The 11,510-nt window shown below is 46.8% G+C and overlaps 1 pseudogene; it reads left to right on the forward strand.

The window, feature by feature from the left end:
• The first annotated feature begins 8,833 nt into the window (after positions 1-8,833).
• On the forward strand, positions 8,834-9,287 carry LOC101693710 (annotated as a pseudogene).
• The last annotated feature ends 2,223 nt before the right edge of the window (positions 9,288-11,510 follow it).

Genomic DNA, 11,510 nt, shown 5'->3' on the forward strand with positions numbered 1-11,510 from the left:
CTCTACTGATTTCCTCATTTTTGTCCAGGGACTTGGGGGGAGGGGGCAGGAATTTTCTCTGTCAGGAGAGTAGGGACAGCATAGACTGGATTTCACACTCTGATGCCGGCTGGAATCCGGACTTCACCTTTTTCCCCCTTGCTGTGTTACCTTGGGTAAGTCACAGAACTTCTCTGAGCTTCCCCTTCCTCAAATGTGAAATGAAGTGGTCATGCTACCCTTATCCGTTTGATTTGGAAACCAAATGTTTAGACAGGGACTGACACATTGTAAGTGCTCAAATAAATGATAGCCGTGATTGTTCTTATAACCATGAGAGGCATCTGAGAAAGGAAGGTTTTAACTCATGGGGTGTGTGCTGTGCGTATCTGTGCCTGCTTACAAAGCCTTCGAATTTCATTTTCTTTCTAATCACCCAGTGATTATTTTTCTTTGCAGCATATCAGAAACTGCTCTCCTCAGAGGAAAAGGTTGGTGGCTGTGGCAGACCCCCTTCTGGTGAAATCTGAAACAAATCTCTTGGAACTTGGGATTTTGCTCTTAAGCCAGGAGTCACGATGTTGTGGGGGTTTCTTTAAAAGTCTGGGGGCGCCTGGGTGGCTCAGTGGTTTAAGCCTCTGCCTTCAGCTCAGGTCATGATCTCAGGGTCCTGGAATCTCAGGTCATGATCGGGCTCTCTGCTCAGCGGGGAGCCTGCTTCCCCCTCTCTCTCTGCCTGCCTCTCTGCCTACTTGTGATCTCTGTCTATCAAAAAAATAAATAAAAATCTTTAAAAGTCTGGAAAGGCTTCACAAGGTATGAGAAAAGCAAAGTAAATCTCTGTCCAGTTGGGCCAGGACTGGGCAGCCAGTGGGAATGATTCACTGTGGTTTTCCACAAGCATGCCACACTTAGGGGTTTCTACCTGGAGGAGGCAGCTTGGTAGCTTTGCTGTAAGTCTTTCAAATTCCTTTGAAACCCAGTCAGACATTGAAGAGGGAGCGACATGCCCAGTGAGTGAAAACAGAAGCTTGAAATGAGCCTGCTGGGGATGGAAAATTGGGTATCAGCCTCCCTTCTCCACATCAGGGCCAGATATCAGTTTTAGACCCAACTTTGTCTCTCTTCTGCAACTCTTTTTTCAGTGGTCAGAAGCAGTGAGACAAACTCTGGGCTTGGCACCAGGAGTCCAGGAGCCTGCCCCAGGCCCTTTGCAGTTGCTCTTCCCTCTGCCTGGAAGAATCTCCACTTGGCTGTTCTTGGGGCTTAGGTCACAGCTCAGAAGTCAGCTCCTCAAAGGGGGCTTTCCCTGGCCATTTGATCTACTTGTCTTTAGCACCACTTCCACCCCTACCTCTCTCCCACGTCACATCAACTCATGCCCTGTTGCACTGCTTGAGAGCCCTGCCACGGCTGAATTTATCCTGCTGGCTGCCTATTTATCATGTGTCTCCCCCTGCGCGGGTACGCTGCCTTAGAGCAGGCTGCTGCTTGCCTCCCTCACTCAGTCTGTAAGTGCCGAGAAGAGTGCTGGCCCATAAGAGACCCTCAACAGAGACATGTCAGATGAATGAAAGGGACAAACAAGATTAGAGTGACCGGTTCACTCTGTCCCTGAGTTCCTTGTATCTTCACTTTGGTGGAGAGTTGCTCAAATGAGAAAGCCTGGGGTAATGGAAGATGGCTCTATTAATGGTGCTGGAAAGTTAAAGCTATAAGTAATTAAGACTGCAGATGACGTAACCACAGTCTCATTGGGACAGTCCCAGTTAATTGCTCCCTCCTTCGTGGTCTCCCAGCACTTCTGTTCATTTCAAGAACATATTTATCACATCATAGGCTTGCTTAGGGAGTGCTCTCCTAAGTCAGATGGCGAACTCTTTGACTTGGAGGGAAAGGAAAGGAGCCTACATTTATTGACCACTTACTCTGAGTGGGGCCCGGAGCATGGTGAACTTGAATTCATTAAAAGACATTCGGTAAGTGCCTGTAATGTGCCCAAACGTCTTCTGGGCATTAGATCAGCAGAGATGAACTATTCTTGCTCTCTAAGAAAGGCAGACCAGGAAGTTCTATTTAGAAAGCAAGGAGAGGATGACTCTCACAGAGCTATGCCCAGGGTGTCCTGGGGCTGTAGAGAACATGGAGAAGATTCCTGAATCAGCATAACGGGAGTGGGAGGGAGGGTTGGAGTCTTAACTCAGTTTGGACTGCTCTAACAGAATACCATATAGACAAGGTGACTTAGAGTAACACAGATTCATTTCTCACAGTTTGGGAGGCTGGGAAGTCTGAGATAGGTCTAAACAGATTCGGTGTCTGGTGAAAGCCCGCTTCCTAGTTCATAGACAGTGCTAACGTGCTTTCAGGGCATCCCAGGAGAATCAGGTCCACTTGCCCCCAGTAGTAACCCTCCTGTTAATTCACTCTCTGTGCCGTTTGTCTCTTTCCTCTCTCTTTCTCACTCATTCATTTTCCCTGGGGTCAATCATCTCCCAAATAAACCAGCTGCACCCAATTCCGTATCTCAAGGTTTATTTCTGGAGGAACCCAATGCAGGACAGCATTCATTTACTTATTCACAGAGTTATTCACTTATTCACAGAGGCACCCCCATGTGCCTGAGCAAAAATGGAACAAAAGCATAGGCACATAATATAACCCTTCAGGTTTCAGCATGGTCTGAGGAGATGGTGCATGTTCAGACACGGAAGGCAATGAGACCGAAAAGCTGTGCTTCGTGTTACAGTTGAGGAAACTGAGGCCTGGGAGTGTTCCGTAATTGGCCCGAAGAACAAACGGTGCACAGAGGAGCTTTAGAGTTCCGACTCTTAACCACTGTCCCATACCACGTCTCCTGGTGGGTAAAGCTGGGGGTGAATTCGTTCAAGCGGAATGTGTGGACTGAGAAGCTCCTGGGATCCGGATTGATCTCAGAGGGACACAGTAGGCGGACGATGAGGAGGTGCTCATCGAGAAGACTGAGAAGGAGGAAGCTAGAAGGGAAGTGGCTGGAAAACCAAGGGTAAGGGAAGAAATTTCTTCCAAAAGTTAGGAATGGCCAACACTCAAATGCCCCTGCAGAGTCCAGTCAGATCAGGACTGGAAAACAGGTGTGCATTTCATTTGACTATCAGAAGACTGATAACTTCTGCCAGAGCTGTTTCAATGGAGTGGAGGGATTGGAAGCCAGATTGCAGTGGGATGAGGAGCGAGTGGGAGAAAGCAAGTGTAGACGACTCTTTTCAGAAACCAGGCTGTCTAGCTAGTGGGAGGGGAGGGGAGGATTCTGTAAGGGCTGGTGGGCGAGTGAGCATCTGTGGTTGATGGGAAGGTCCCAGGAGAGTAGGAGAGGCTGAAGAGGGAGGGCGGGCGCACTGGTGGAACAGGTGCTGAGGATGAGGAGGGATGCGGGGGACGCGGGGGCGGTGGGGCGGCGGGACGAGGCCTGGACCCGTGGGGAGCCACCGTGTCCACCAGAGCAGAGGGCCAGGGGACGAGGACACACTCAAGTTCCTTGGTGAGCTGATCCCAGATTCCTTGACTAGGAGTTCGGTGGGCTCTTAAGGCCCCCTAGTTTGATCCCTCATGACATTCATGCTCTGGGTGGAAACAGTTCATTCCACTGTGGAGGAATACCAAGTGACTTCAGCCTCACTGAACTTGGAAGGAAATGGCACAAGACGCTATTTTGGCCCAAAGTTAGTCAAACGGCAAAGGAGAGAAGGAGCAGGATGGACTTGGGGAGCCAGAAACCATCAGCCATCAGCTTACTGATGGATGGTGGACTAGAGAGTGGGGAGCGGTGATGAGAACCGGCAGGGGGACGGGGGTGCTCACCTCGCGGGAGGAGGGCGGGCTGTTTAACCATGACGGAGAGCATGGGCCAGGAAGGTTTGAGGAGGAAGATAATGAGTTCCTGTTTGTGCTTTGTGCTGGGAGGCAGCGTGGGCCGTAGGGAAGAGTTTGCAGCTTTGCTTGGAGTTGGGGGAGGTGGTGGGCTGGAGGGTGGTGGTAGCCCCTAGTCTGCTAACACCCTTTCCTAGCTTCTCACAGTCTTGATTTCTACCGACTTCTCATATGCTGGGTTTCTCATCCTTGGTGTTAGCCCGTTGGACCAGGTCATTCTTTTTTTGTGGGAGCTTCTCAAGCTTTGCAGGAAGATTAGCAACATCCCTGGGCTCTCCCCACTGGATGCCAGTAGCAATACCCCAGTTATGACAACAGAAATAACAGTGGACATTGCAGAATGCTCTCTAGTTCAGATCAACTGCTCTATCATCTTTTCCTCATGTCAGAATGTCGCTTAAAAGATGCTGCTTTGGACAGTCTTCTTGAGCAGAAGCTCCTGCTTTCAACAGTGGAGTCAGGTTGAAAGTGTCCAGATCTAGGTTCTGCCACTCCCCTGGTTTGTGACCTTGGGCAGCTTTCTTCCCTTCCCTCTCAGCTTCTATTTTGTTGTGATTTTTTTTTTCTTGTTTTGCCTTTTCTCTGTAAAATGGAGGTCTTGAGAGGATGACATCAAGTGTTCCATGTAAAGTGCATGGTTCTGTGTAGAGTAACTAGTTCGCCTTCATTCTGCTGTTGTTTGTACTGGGAATATTCATAAAGGTATGTAGACACAGGTAAGACATCCACTGAACATTTGGACCTCAAGATCTGGATGTCACAGATGTCTCACAGACAAGAGGAAACCCTTGAAACTGTGAGCATTTATGACATGGCCTGGGGCAGGGTGTAGCTAGAAAGAAGAGATGTTTGAGCAAAAACCCCATAAGACACCAAAATGTACTGAACAGTGGAGGAGGAGGGGTCAATCAATGAGATTCGGATGGTCAGAAACCCAGAAGGGGATCTAGGTGTGAATCTTTCATCTATTAGCAACCTTGACCTTCAGGTGGTGAGGGGCATGTCTGCAGAATGCCGTCTCACGGAATGATCCCGATGTTGGTGTGGACTTTGAGTTCTGAGTGTTCACCTGGCGTCAGGTGCCGTATGGATATTAATGCTCACTTAATGCCCACAACAAGGTTATGGCTTAAGAACTATTTATCATCCCCATTTTATGGATGAAAAAACTGATATTCTGCAGAGGAGGTAAAGGAGGAGAGTTCACTCGCGAAGAAGGTGGAAGGAGAAAGGGCTTTCATGCAGAGAGCCAAGGAGCAGACAGAGGACCCAACACGCATGGGTATTCATTGGTGTTAGTGGAACAGAGTGGGGAGGCGGGTGTGAAGGGCTTGGGGAGAGGCTGGGAGGGTCCCCGCAAAGGGGTGATGTCCCGCCGCGCTGTGTCAGGCCATCCTGAATCCAAAGGTGAAAGGAAAATTCAGTCATAGTGACCCTCTCTTTAAAAGTGTGATATTTTATTCATCCTGGAATGTTTGCATTAATTTTCCTTTTATAAAATATTGCATTCAATTTTTTTTTTTTTATCTCGATTACTGAACTTGTTGGCGAGCGCTCAGCTGGACCGAACAGAAGTCAAACTCCCCCAGCCTCCTTGACCTTGCTGCTTATTTTTCAGATCCCAGCCTGCCTCACTCTGCTGTCCCTTAGGCAGGAGAAGGCAAGGCTCCTGATTCCAGCCCCACGTGATAAGAGCCAGTGGGGAAGAGGTAACTCCAAAGGAAACCACCTGCTTTTAGGAAAAGGAAATGGATAGTGGGCACCAAAATAGTGGGCACCAAACCCTAACAACTGTCCACTACAGTCAGACCACCTAGAGATCCTTGGTGCAAAGAAGAAAACATTCTGGGGAGTGGGGAGAGCAGGAAAGGAAAGAATGGAAGGTGGGTTCAGCACACATGAACCCTCAAAGCCAGGTGCTGAAGAACCTGCATTGTAGTCTGTAGCCTGGGTTTCTTTCTTTCTCTTTTCTATTTTTTTTTTTTAAAGATTTATTTATTTATAGGAGAGAGAGTATACGTGGGAGGAGCAGAGGGAGAGGGAGAGAGAATATCAAGCAGACTCCGCACTCCACACTGAGCATGGAGCTGGATGCAGGGGTTCCATCCCAGGAACCGGAGATCATGACCTGAGATGAAACCAAGAGTTGGATGCTGACCTGACTGAACCACCCAGGCGCCCTTGTAGCCTGGGGTTCAGTCCTCACTCACCTACCAGCCCTGTGATTTTGCCTTGCAAATTAAATTGTCCAGGCTTAGTGTCCTACAAAATGGGGATAATGAAAGTACACACATCATAAAGTATTAGGATGAAATGAATTAAGCCACATAAAAGTGCTTGACCGTAATAAAGAGTCAGGTTTTTATTTCTGTAGCAGGCATTGACATTTTAAAATTTATTTTTCAAGCTATTGAGTCATGAAGGAAAGAGAGATGGAATAGTACCGTGAAGAGGTCTTTGTTATCACAAAGTTATCACTATTAAACAAACAAACCAACAAAAAACAAAACAAAAAAAACCCCACCCTTTTGGTAAAAACTAAACTTGAAAGGGTCTTCCTATAAGATAAGCATCCAATGGCATTTCCTCCAGAGATGCTAAGCATCACGGAAAATGCTTTCCATCATTAGGTTATTAATTTTAAAAGCTCTGTTTCCAGCTATAATGGAGCTTTGTGATAAAAGGGTCAGAAAAATGGGTCATTGTGACAATCTCTTAAGGAAGTAAGGTTCTCTTCCGTTTTGTGGGACATTAATAAGGACTTCACCTGCTACTCCTCTTGAGAACCCCACGTGGCCCACATGAACACAGGGAAACCTTCCTGACCTTTTGGGGTGCTTCTCATCTGCGTTCCCATAACATCCAGGGATCAATGCTGGTGGAGCCTTTACTGCCGTACACTTCATCTCTCTCCTGCAAACCGAGGACAGGGACTCTCTTTTTCACCTCTGTACGGCTCGCACCTATCAGAGCGGGAGCATACAGCGTGTACTTAACCCACATCTCATGAACAAATGCCTGTACACTTGGGAAACAGCACCCCTCTTTCGCTGTGTGAGAAAACCTGCTCACCTCCTGAGTAGGCCAAGTTGGGCAAGGAGGATTTCAGGGCAGGTTTCTGAAGCTGGTACACTGTGCAGCGTGGAAGCAACTATGTGTATTAGGAAGAGTATTAATGATAAGAGCCAGTAGCTAAAATGTGTTGAGTGCTTTCTCTAGGCCTGGCACTGGCATAGAGTTCTGTTGATTATAATGGCACTTTCCAATGATCATCTCATATAATCTCCAAGCAAACTTATGAGGGCAGACTGTTCATACTGTACATTTTACAGATGAAGAAACTGAGGCTCAGAAAAGTTGCACACAGAGGATCTGTCTTTGAGTGATTCAGCTGTTAATTTCATGCTCTCCTCTTGCAAACTGAGCTCTGGGGATCCAAGAATGTCATGGAGTTTGCAGATACAGATCTAAGGAGTTTATGATGTATTCAAGCCGTTGGTTTATACTGTAAAATAGCAGGCCCCTTTAGTCCCTGCCTACTGTTTCAGAAGAAGTGGAAAATCCTCCCCCGGTGGTTTTGTAAATAGTCCTTAATTGAACTCAGCATTGGTATCATTACCACCAAGTTCTGCAATTAACCAGCCTGGAGCTTATTTGCTAGGTCACAGCAAAAGATATTTACACATCCAACTTTTAACTCTAGGCAAGATTCTCAGCCTGTAAGTTGCTTATCCAGCCCCAATCATAGCTGCTAGGAAACTGCCTGGGGCCATTTGAGGGGAACGAGAAAGAAAGAAAGGATTCCCCCAAAGCCAGCTGTTGCCATCCCAGAATAATAACACTAACAATTAAGAACTAACAATTGTACAGTCCTTTAAAAATTGCAAAGCACATTCTCATGCAGTTAATTCCCTTGAGAGTGGGAGGAGAGGACTGGTGGGAGGGTTATTTTAAAGAACCCCCCAAAGGCATGTTTCCTCCAGGGCTATAACATAATCTTTCGTTCAACCAATGTTTGGTGAGCACCTACTATATTCTGGGAACTGCACTAGGTGCTAGAACGTGCTGGGGAACAATACAGATGCTGTTCCTGGACTCGTGGAGCTTATAGTCTAGCCTTGGAGAAAGAACGATGATAATTCAATGCTACACACAGATAAATATAAGACAGCAACTACTGCGGTGCTATCAAAGGGGTATAAAATGCCATGTGAACCTAAAATGGAGGGATTCAAACTAATCCGGATCAGGGAAAAACTCTTCTGAGCAGTAATGAATAAGCATTAACTAGGCAAAGAAAGAGGGAAGTGTTTTAAGCAAAGAGAACAGCATATGTAAAGACCCCAGGACCAGAGGGAATATATTAGCTAGGCTTTGCTGTATAACGGAGAACCCCAAAACTTAGTGGCTTAAACATTGACCAAAACCATTTGGCCCTTAACTCTGTAGATTGGCAATTTGGCTAAAATCGGCCAGGCTCTTTCCCTCTAATCTTAGCTGGGCTCCCTCACGTACTTGTGGTCATCTCCCAGGTCAGCCAGAATAACTGATCTCTGTTTTGTGTAGTTGTACCTTGTCTGGCCGGTTAGTCTAGGTCTGTTGACTTAGCATTGAGGTTCTGGGATGAGCAAGAGAGGAAGCTTGCAAGACCTTCTCCAACCAAGGCTCAGAACTCACACACCCTCTTTTCTGCCACAGCCTACTAGTCAAAGCATCTTTAAGTATAATCAATAGGGGGTGCCTGGGTGGCTCAGTCAGGGAAGTGTCTGCCTTCGGCTCAGGTTATGATCTTAGGGTCCTGGGGCTGAGCCCCACAGCAGGCTCCCTGCTCAATGGGGAGTCCATTTCTCCCTCTCCACCATTTGTGCTCTCTCTCTCTCTCTCTCAAATAATTAAGTAACATATAAAATACATCTATATAATCAATGGGAAAACAGCAGCACCAGATCCAAGATGGTGGCCGGCAGGAGGCTGATGAAGGAGCTTGAAGAAATCTGCAAATGTGGAATAAAAAACTTCCAGGTTGATGAGGGTAATTTAGTGACTTGGCAAGGGCTTGTTCCTGACAACCCTCTGTATGAGGTTGGAATGGAAATCAACTTTCCAGCAGAGTACCCATTCAAACCACAGAAGATCTCATTGAAAACGAAGACCTATCACTAGAACATGGATGAAAAGGGGCAGGTTTGTCCGGTGGTAGTTAGTGCTGAGAGCTGGAATCCAGCAACCCGAGCTGACCGAGTAATCCAGTCCCTCATAGCCCCTCCACAAATGACCCCCAGCCCGAGCACCCACTTCAAGCTGACCTAGCTGAAGAAAACTCCAAGGACCATAAAAAATCCTGTAAGATCGCTGAAGAGTTTACAAAGAAATACAGGGAGAAGCAAACTGTGGACTAAATTCTGCTACCACGGATTCTAGCAAGTGTGAGCGGGACTGTGACTCAGACACCGTGCAGAGCAGGACTCTGGAAAACTCTCATGTGCCGTGGCCTGCCTGGGGCAGTTACTAACTTTCTGTAGTTTTCTTAATTAAAAGTGGTCTAGGGGGCACCTGGGTGGCTCAGTGGGTTAAGCCTCTCCCTTCGGCTCAGGTCATGATCTCAGTGTCCTGGGATCGAGCCCCACATCAGGTTCTCTGCTACATAGGGAGCCTGCTTCCCCCTCTCTTTCTGCCTGCCTCTCTGGCTACTTGTGATCTCTTTGTCAAATAAATAAATAAAACCTTAAAAAAAAAAAAAAGTGGTCCAGGTAACCTGTAAAGAAAGGATTAAATATTAAGTTCTTAAAAAAAAAAAAAAAAGTCAACAGGATAGGGAATCTTAGAAGTGGAGGGGGTTTTCAGCACAGCCTAGTCCAGGTAACAAATAGTAACAAACAGTAGCTAGGTACGCAGTAGGTATATTTGCAAGAATGGAAGAATGTCGGCATCATACAGGCCCAGCTTCAGCATTTCTATTCCATGGAGTGCTGTACGATGGTCTGGAACCAGCTTCTCTACCTTGGGTTCTTCTTGACTCCCTGTCCTTGCCCCTTCCACAGAGAGGCCAACGAGGCTTCTCTAAAATGCAAACCCAAAACACAGAAACAGAAACAAAAGCACACGAGTAAAGGAGGCACCTGGATGGCTCAGTCTGTTAAGCTCCTGACTCTTGGTTTCGGCTCAGAGCATGATCTCTGGGTTATGAGATCGAGCCTCACATCAGGCTCCACACCGAGAGTAGAGCCTACTTAAGATTCTCTCTCTCCTTTTGTGTACCCCACCCCTGCCCTGGCCTCGGGCATACTCTCTCTCTTAAAAAAAAAAAAAAAAAAAGTGCAAACCTAACCTAATAAGCCTTGATGCTTCCTCAATGTTTGTCACACCTATCGGTACATCAAAACCACCAAAAGGGGCTTTTTAAAATACAAACTCCTGCCCTCCACCCAAAGTCACCAAATGAGAATTTCTGGGCTTGGGACCTGGGATCAATAGTATTCAAAAGCTGTCCCAAGGAGTTAGCTGCGTGTGATCTAGTTTTTTGTGAGCTGCTGTCTACAAGGTAGTCCAGATGCAAGATTTAAAAAAAAAAAAAAAAAAAAAAAGGTTCTCTAGCATCATTGATCTCATCAGCTCAGACATGGCCTTTTTAAGAAATAATCTCTGCTCGCCCTCTGTACCACCCCCAAAACTCATGTCTCCTTTCACTGTGTTCCCACTGTATCCTACACAGACTTTTTATAATGTCATTATTCAAAGGGTATCATTAAAATTGGCTTACATATCTGCCACGTTCTCACTCCCCTGCCCCAGCCCTTTCTCCCACTCCCAAGGCAAATGTGTGATCGAAGTTATCATACTGACATCAGCGCCTACCCGAGGGCCTGCTATAAAATGGACCCAATCCAACTGATCCGAGGGTCCGTTGATGGATGAATGGATAAACAAAACATGGTATGTACATACGTTATTCAAGAGGGAGGAAATTGTGCCGTGTGCTCCAACACGGGTGAACCTTGAGGACATTATGCTGAGTGAAATAAGCCAGTCACCGAGAGACAAAGACTCGAGGATTCCATGTATGCGAGGTACTCTGAACAGTCAGATTCGGAGAAAATGGTGGTGGCCAGGGGCTGGGGGGAGGAGGAATGGAGAGTGAGTGTTGAATGGTGACGGGGTATCAATCTTTTAAGAGGAGGAAAGTTCTAGAGATGGATGGTGGGGATGGCTGTCTGACAGTGGGATTGTCCTTAATACCACTAAAATGTCAACTAAAAAAATGGTGCAGTATAAGAAAATTGAAGACGGTAAGTTTTATGTCATGTGTTTTTTACCACAATCAAAATTTAAAAAAACAAACTGAACTCATTGTGGATGGTCACCAAGCATTTGTTGAAGACCTCTAGGATCAGAACATTTCCTGACAGTCGGACTTTGCCAGAGACAGACTATTATAACTTGGACTCTTAAAGATAATGGCTCTGCACATAGTCCATGGAGCCACCGATGGGTGACCGCCAGCTGAGCTTAGGCCAATCCCACTCTCTCTCCGTCTATCTGTCTGGCTCCTGAGGCTTGGCCCCTCTCCCGTCTTCTCTGTTCGTGCCTGTGGTCTCAGCACTATTGTCTCTGGCAGATTCAGT

This window comes from Mustela putorius, unplaced genomic scaffold (genome assembly GCF_011764305.1).
Source record: "Mustela putorius furo isolate JIRA1106 unplaced genomic scaffold, ASM1176430v1.1 tig00000228_pilon_pilon_pilon, whole genome shotgun sequence".
NCBI lineage: Eukaryota > Metazoa > Chordata > Mammalia > Carnivora > Mustelidae > Mustela > Mustela putorius.